The sequence below is a fragment of the Mytilus trossulus genome, chromosome 2 (genome assembly GCF_036588685.1).
Source record: "Mytilus trossulus isolate FHL-02 chromosome 2, PNRI_Mtr1.1.1.hap1, whole genome shotgun sequence".
NCBI classification, from domain to species: domain Eukaryota; kingdom Metazoa; phylum Mollusca; class Bivalvia; order Mytilida; family Mytilidae; genus Mytilus; species Mytilus trossulus.
The window spans coordinates 57,974,821-57,984,038 of record NC_086374.1 but is presented as its reverse complement, the minus strand read 5'-3'; the positions used below and the strand labels follow the sequence as shown (position 1 = coordinate 57,984,038).

The window sequence follows — 9,218 nt, the reverse complement described above, 5'->3', positions numbered from 1 at the left end:
TTTTTTACAAGTTATCATGCAGTATGGGATAAATCCCATTCCTTCTTTTCCATGTGATTGATTTAAAATATGTATTCAAAGAGTATTGGGTTTCATGAATGACTGGTTAACTTATGTATTTCTTCATGGACACGGAGACTGGTAAAGTGGTATTGTGTGAAGATTGGTCCCTTAATGTTTTCTTCCTTAAAGGATTAGGCGATATAGATTATTGTGAAACATTCAGACTATTCTGTCGTTTGCATTTTTAAGATCAGTTAATTTTGTAAATAAAAATTGAGTTGGCTCATGTATGATTTCTGCATTGAAATATTATAATTTGAATGAGTTGTTTTTTCTTTCCATATGCGTAACTTGATGTGTGCTTTTCGAGTAAGGTAAGTGCGTCGGATATCTGAAAGATTATATAAAAAGGAAAGCATAATTTATAACAAGAATTTACAGAAATAAGAATAACGAGACAAAACTAAGAAAAAAGGGAAAAAATAAAGAATGCAGGCTAATGTGGATACAATATAGATCAATATACCGACTGTTGGTTGCTTAACGTCAAGTGGCAAATATTTCCTAGAATAGAGACTATATGCTATAATACAAAAATATAGAAAAATGGCATTTTATAGTATGAAGATAAGAGAACATTAAACGTGGTGTGTTATAAAAAAAAATATACAAATAGATTGATTTTGGGTTGCTTGGTTATCGTCTTGTGGTAAATAATGGTAATGTTCAGGACAGAAAAAAATGACAATAAATATAAAGATGATGTCCTAGATTATAGGCCGTTCGGGATACATATCGGAGGAACTATAACTCACCAGAAAATTAGGGTATATTGTATGGCTTTATGTACAACGGTCCACCTATACGGATCCATGGGCTCTCTTAGGCTAGCGCACAGCGGAGCGTGGTATCGATCCCCTATCCACAAACAGTGGCTGATCCAGACCTTGTTATAAGGAGGGCATTCTACAGTCATGCTACATTGTTTCCCTATATAATCAACCAAATTTTTCCAACGAAAAAAAATCCTGTCTTATTTCTTTAATTCTTTGTATATGTGTCACAAAATTCAGGAAAAAAGACCACCGCTAATTACAGTTTTTGATCGTTCTTTTAAAATTGCCCATCTGCAAGTTGGGAAAAATAGCGTCAAACAAAATGTCAGTTTTAATAATCACACATTTTTTATACATGTAACGTTACACTGTTTACCGTTTGAATTAATTGTTTTTAAATACAATGGGGATAACGGAAGTGCTATTTATAGATATGTTATATATTTAATTATTTGTTACGCCCCCTATAAATATCTGACCAGTCCGGTTAATCACCCAGACGCTATATTTAAATATGCGTCTGGGTTATCGAGACTATATATCTATACTATAGTCTCGATAACCCAGACGCATATTTAAATATAGCGTCTGGGGTGATTAACCGGACTGGTCATATATTTATAGGGGGCGTAACAAATAATTAAATATAGAACATATCTATAAATAGCACTTCCGGTATCCCCATTCTATTTAAAAATAATAGACCACTTTCGAGTTCATCCGTCACCGGCAAAAACTCGTCAATTATACACGCCTTTATGACGTCATTTACCAGATAGAGGGGCTCGCCTGTATCCCTGCACTATTTACGTTCATCAAGCGTCTTAGTGATCGTCTTTGTGCAGGATAAACTAGAAATAATGGTTGCTCTGTAGGTACCTACTGACATTCCCCTAATGACAGCAGTGTTGATTGTCAATTTTGAGAATTCAATTTGCCGAATAATTCGTACAATATAGAATTATAGTTTTCCAACCACTCGCTCAACATTGGAAGGAAGTGACGACGCCCCTAAACGCACAAGTGACGATGATAAAGGCGCGTATAATTGACGAGTTTTTTTCCGGTGACGGATGAACTCGAAAGTGGTCTATTTATAATACAAAGTAACGTTACATGTATAAAAATTATGTGATTATTAAAACTGACATTTTGTAGTTGACCATATTTTGCCCAACTTGCAGATGGGCAAATTTAAAAGAACGATCGAAAACTGTAATTGATAGCGGTGGTCTTTTTTCCTGAATTTTGTGACACATGTAAAAAGAAAATAATTAAAAATTAAGACAGAATTTTTTTTCGTGGGAAAAATTTGGCTGATTATATAAAGAAACAATGTAGCATGACTGTAGAGTGCCCTCATTATAACAAGGTCTGGATCAGCCACTGTTTGTGTATAGGGGGTATGCGCTAACCCAGTAAACAATCCAACGTTGGCATTACGTCGTGACAACGTAATACTATCGTTGTGACAACGTAGTGAAACTACGTCGGTACAACGTAATTTTGTGAACTCCAAGGCACGTGCTGACAACCATCCACACAACGTTGGCACAACGTAATTTGTGACGTAATTTATGACCTTCATAGGACGTTGTGACAACGTTGCAACTCAACTGTAAATGACCCTTGTCCTCATTTGATTGATAAGAGCAATACAATTTCATTGAAGAAGTAAACAGGGTCTATATTTTCTTCTTTTCACCTGTTTTTTTAGTTGTATAATTTTCAATGTAGGAAAGATGGACACAATAGATATAGGAAGATGTGGTATGAGTGCCAATAAGACAACTCTCCATCCAAATCACAATTTATAAAAGTAAACCATTAACGGTCAAGGTACGGCCTTCAACACGGAGTCTTGACTCACACCAAACAACAAGATATAAAGGGCTCCACAATAACTTGTATAAAACCATTCAAACAGGAAAACCAACAGTCTAATCTATATATATATATATATATATAAAAAACAAGAACCACCTATAAATTACATAAACAAACGACAACAATGTTAACGTTGATAAATGCTTTACTTCCAAACTGCCAGCAGTTTCCAATATAGTTACAAAAGTGTTGGTTTTTTTTACTTTTTAGTCGGGTTTAAATATCAAATGTATTTTGTCCAATTCATGATTCACACAGTTTTAAGGTTAAAGTCTAAGTTTTATTTGTTGCAATACTGAAGTACAAGATATACACATTTCCATTTAACAAAAGCAACTTTCCTTCAAAAATTTAACACATAATACTATTCAAAAGGCGAGATTTTGTATGATGGCCAATGAGACAACCCTCTTTCCTAAAATCAAATATTAAATATGTTAGCAATTATGGTAAATGTACAGCCTTCAACATGACACTTTGGTACATGCTGCAACTTCTAAATGTTTAGGGTTTCAGTGTCCTAGACTAATAATTTCACTTTATGATGGTGGAAATTCTAGAATGTAGATTTCATTTTGACAATGGAAACATTTTTAATGAATTATTCAGAAGTACAAAAAACTACCACATATACCTTAATATTTACTGTAGAATAATTCAGCTGGATTCCCTACACAAGAAAAGGCTACGAAAAATGTTTGGAAAAGTCCCCAAAGTCTGTAGTTTACAAATATATATTTCTACACAACTTTTACAACTCGTCGAAACATCAACCTAACAATGTTAGGTCTGTAAATTTGCTTTCACAAATTATTTGTTCTTCCCTCGCCGAGATTCATTTCATGCTACTATGATATCGTGACACCAAATTGCCTGCACAGCAGCCATCCCACTAGACCACACCACCAACTTATACACACTTCTAAAAATATCCCAAAATGAAGAAAATAACTGAAATTCAATCAAACTAACTGTTGCTTTTTTCCATTGACCAACCAGAGAAAGACCTATCCAAAAGTTAGGACTTCTTTTTTCTTATGTACATGAACCAATAATAAAATAATAGTATGTTTCTGATTTTTTGAAATTTTATTCCAAATTCTTGTCTTGTGTTGGTTGTATACATGGCATTCAAAGTTTTGGTTTTCTGCCCTCTCATCAGCTGGTCTTGTGTTGGTTTCCTGTCTCTGAAAAAAAAAATCATAAATTATAAAATAGTTTTTTTTATCCCAACTTAGGAATAACAGCAGTTCTTAAAAAATATCCTTGTTTAAACATAATCAATATTTTTTATGCGCGGTCGGTGGTATAATAAATCATGTTGTGTTGTTACTGAGATGTTTGTATCTTTGCCAATTTTATATACATATTTTGATAATTAGATATAGGAAGATGTGGTGTGAGTGCCAATAAGACAACTCTCCATCCAAATAACAATTTAAAAATTAAACCATTATAGGTTAAAGTACGGCCTTCAACACGGAGCCTTGATAATGTATGTTAGAAATTCGAACATAATTTCAACAAATATGATAATTTATAACTTTTAGTTAACCTTTGTCCTTGTCCTTGTTTAAAAGAAAATATGTTAATGAAATTATGGTTGTTCCATATAAAACTGTTTCCATCCCCAGGGACAACCTTTTTTTTTAACCCCCAGCACAGACAGAATAAAAAATATATACTAAGAACAACACTCCCTTTAATTTGCATCTTGGTATTTCAAAAACAACCACCCCGTATTAAAACAGGCGTATTAAAAGGAAGTATGGTTTCTCAAAATTGTCATTCATCAATTAATTTAAGATATTCTTAGGATTTTACCTTAATCTGACATGTTAATAAATTATTATTCACATCATAACAGCAAGACCTTACACTACAGCTCAGGTGGATTTTGCTTTGTCTACCCGTTCACAGTGGGAGTGGGCACCGGGTGGGTAAAATTTCTAGCTTGTTAAATCAAAAGACTTGCAAACTTACAATCAATTGAAAAAATCAGATAAGCAATTATAATCAATATTTCTTACAAAAAAAAATATAGCTGGAGTGGGCACAGGTGGGCTGTTCACGGTGGGCCGGTGGAAAAAACAAAATCCACCCAGGCTGTTGTGTATATCATATATGCCAATGAACGCAATCTTATTATTATCTATAAATGCTTACATTGTAAGTATTGTAACTGCAATGCATTCCACAACCTCAGACACATGTTCACACATTGGATCTGTGGATTTTTATACAAGATTCTGGAAAAAAATCATAAATACAATCAATTATCTTCTATATTGATCAGTCTGTGTACATACAATGTACTACATGTGTGGCAGTCCAACAAATCTTTTCCCTATATACTGTTTTTTGAACCCCAGTAAACTGGGTTTTACCTTAACAAAAGGATAATTTTACCCAACTTTTCCCAACTGGTACATGGATCTTAGTCTAAATAATTATGACATCTTGGAAGGCTGTTTTAAAAAAAAATCAGTGACGCCTATCTATGACAGTCTTTATTGGTAAAATTGTCTACTCCTATGTCAGACCCAGTTAAACATAGATTGATTGTTGATTTCGTTATGTTCAGTAGCAAATATTTCATGCATGTCTAGGACGATCACCAGTGATAGTCTTCACGCTTGCAACTGGTGATACATGTAGTATTATCATTAATAGGACGAGTTTGTAATATGCCAAGTTTGTAATGTGCCTAGATTGTATTAAATGTGGCAAGTTTGTAATGTGCTGAGATTATAATCAGGTAATGGGGCGAGTTTGTTATGTACAGAGATATCTAAAAAAAAAATGTAGCTTCGCATTTGTGATATTGATCAGACTTTTATGATTCCAACAATATTTAAAAATAAGTGCAAAATACACTTACAGCTTTTAAATATAAAGATTATAGGAGGTGTCATGGAGAGAAAACAATTGCCCTCCCCCTTTTTTACTTTCTATAGTCAATTGCTTAATATATCTTAAAAAACAACACAAGTTAATGGAGAAGTTTGAAAAATGGATTCATATAACACATATGTTGGCTTAAATATCATGTACAATGTACCAGTGCAATAATATATTGACATTAAGAGAGGAAGTATCATATTTCAACTCGGTAACCAGTCAATGAGTCAACAGATTTGAACGAGGCGCCCTACACGGCAACATATGTTATATTTTCTTGAATTATACTTGTTGTTATCATGGAAAACCTTTTTGACGCAATGTGCAATTTATATTTTACCTTTTTCTTTGTTCTGGAATCTGAATCGAGATAAATATTTCACTGCAACTATCACTGTTTTCAAAATTCAGGCGGTAAAAGTGCGCATGCTCAGAGTTTTCGTAGTATGCGGCGGTAAAAACCCGAGGACTGCTGAACGTGCACTATTATAAAACGATTATAAAATTATTAAAAATAATAAATGACAAAACTTGATAATGGTATATATATTAAACAATAAATATTCATTTAAATGAGAACATTTAATTTGAATTTGTAATATTTTCTTGGATATTTTGGTGCAAATAATTTTAATTATGTCTGTGCGGGGAAAAAGGGGGGATATTTTGAAAATCGAAAAAATCGTTGGCACATTTCACTGAAGGTGAATGATGTATCTAGTAAGACTCATTACCACAAATTCTCCCATAAAACCAGATTTAATTGTGTCAGCTAGTATGTACAGGGTCTGTTCACTACGTTATTATAATGTTGACAGAACGTAACAAAATGTTACGTCGGATTACGACAGTTATAAGCACGTTGTCACAACGTAATAAAATGTTACGTCCTGACAGGGTACTAAATTTACGTAAATCCGACGTAATTTTATAACGTCGTCTGTACGTTTGCACCCAACGTTGGGTTTTTACGTTCCCACAACGTTAGTACGACGTACAATCAAGACATGACGTTCAGACGACCATTAACCGACGTTGGGAGTACGTCGTGTGTTTACTGGGAAGAGAGCCCAGGGATCCGTATAGGTGGACCGTTGTACATAAAGCCATACAATATACCCTAATTTTCTGGTGAGTTATATTTTCTCCGACATGTATCCCGAACGGCCTATAATCTAGGACCTCATCTTTATATTTATTGTAATTTTTTCAGTCCTGAACATTTAATACCAATATTTACCACAAGACGATACAATGTAACCAAGCAACCCAAAATCAATCTTTTTTGTATATTATATCACACCACGTTTAATATCCTCTTATCTTCATACTTAAAATGTCATTTTTCTATATTTTTGTATTATAGCATACTCTCTATTCTATGAAATATTTGCCACTTGACGTTATAAGCAACCAACAGTCGGTATATTGATCTATATTTTATTCACATTAGTCTGTATTCTTTATTTTCCCCCTTTTTTCTTAGTTTTGTGTCGTTATTCTTAATATTTCTGTAAATCCTTGTTATAATTTATGCTTTCCTTTTTATATAATCTTTCAGATAACTGACGCACTTACCTTACTCGAAAAGCACACATCAAGTTGCGTTTATGGAAAGAAAATCAACTCATACAAATCATGACTAAGATTTCAATGTAGAAAATCCTCCATAACAACTTATTACTGGCAGATCAGTGAGATCATACAATAAGCCAACTTTTCATTTACAAAATTAACTGATCTTAAAATTGCAAACGACAGAATAGTCTGAATGTTTCACAATAATCTATATCGCTTAATCCTTTTGGGAAGAAAACATTTAAGGACCAATCTTCACACAATACCACTTTGTCAGTCTCTGTGTCCATGAAGAAATACATAAGTTAACCAGTCATTCATGAAACCCAATTTAATACTCCTTGAATACATGTTTGAATCATTCACATGGAAAAGATGGAATGGGATTTGTCCTATACTGCAGAAAAAAAAAAACTGAAAAGTGTATTCTCCTACTACAAACTATTATGCTGAGTTCACAAGTAATACTTATTTGATTCCAATATCCATCATGTATTTAAGGGCAGCTTCATAAAAATTCTCCTGTACATGTGAACCTTTATATAAAATAAGGAGATTGGTATGGTTGCTGATGAGGCAACAACCTAGAAAAGTTCAAATGACATGGATGTTCGCAAATATAATCACTGCTCGACCTTCAATATTAAGAAAACTCCATACCATATAAATAACTGAGAATGGCCATCATGTAACTGAGATACAATTCAAACGTGAAAACTGTTAAATTTCTTATATGATTTTTAATTTGTTTAATTTCTCTGACATATCTGACAACAATGTGATTCTTGATTTTTGTTTTATTTACTTAATGAATGTCTGTGTACCTTTTTTCGCTTTATGGTTGCTGTCAGAATAATGTTTATACTGTGATTATAATGATTGCTGGCAGCTTCAGTAATTCAAAACAAATCTTTGAATCTTATTTTTCCTTATAAAATTGAAGCTGTTTATGATACAATGAAATTTCAAGTATTATAGATTTTTTTTTAATTCTTCACATTTTACACATAATATCTGTGTCAAGAAATCTTCATTGGTTTGTCTACAAAAGAAAGTAAATGTTAAAATTATATTAATTTTTGGTCACCAGCATAGCATATATGAAAAACAAAATGTTTGGAAAAAACATCATATATAAATATAAATTTTAAAATGTCTTGGTGCAAGCTGAATCCCGCTACGGCAAGCGAGATTATCTCGCAGTGTTGATGACACAACCCATGGGTGGCATTGGGTTGTTTCCTGTTCTTTTGTCGGGTTGATGTCTCTTTGACACATTCCCTGTTTGTATTCTCTATCAAAATCATGCATGAACTTTTATCATTATTGAAGGCCATACAGTTGCCTATAAGTGCTCACATCCACCTTGTTTGAACTTGGGGTGGATAACTGTCTCATTGGTATTCATACCGCGTCTTCTTATTTGTATAATGTTGACCTTTTGGTACTTTTATTCTCATTTTTTGTTTAAGTCAACAGTATGTCTTCTTAATTATGTTGATGTCTACTTTTGGTAATGTATATCACTGGGATCAGTCACCGGTTATTGCCTCATTGAGACCTCCTTTCATTGATGCTGGATCTATTGTTTTGCATCAAATCGAATTTTCATTGTTTTTCTCATGCCATGGTTTTATTTTAAGGTTTAGAAAGCCAATTGGTATATATTCACCGACAACATTGCATGTATTCTTTTATGATTTTTTTTTAGTGTAGAAAATTATGTCTTTTAAAAGTGCAAAAAAAGTATTGTCCAGTTGACCAGTTCAGACTTTGTTTACTAACAGTATATTTAAATTACTTTTTATAACAACGTGTCCCACTTCTTCTATGTTTGTAGAAGCTAAATGCATTTGTTTTAAAAAAAATCGAGCACAAATCATTTTCACCGTTTGGTGTATGTTCAAATTGGCATCTTCTAGATATATTTTGTTTGGTTTTCTTCTGCTAATGGTTTTGGATTGCGTTCCCTCTTTTAAATGTGTACAACATTGCGCATCATTCCTCCCCCCC

General features: G+C 33.1%; 1 long non-coding RNA gene across 1 annotated transcript; it reads right to left on the bottom strand.

Moving 5' to 3' along the window:
- Positions 1-2,985: 2,985 nt before the first annotated feature.
- On the bottom strand, positions 2,986-6,052 carry LOC134705263 (uncharacterized). Its single transcript, XR_010105518.1, has 3 exons — positions 5,968-6,052; positions 4,893-4,975; positions 2,986-3,913 (listed from the first exon to the last, which is right to left on the bottom strand). It is a non-coding gene; the product is annotated as an uncharacterized LOC134705263 (long non-coding RNA).
- Between the last annotated feature and the right edge of the window lie 3,166 nt (positions 6,053-9,218).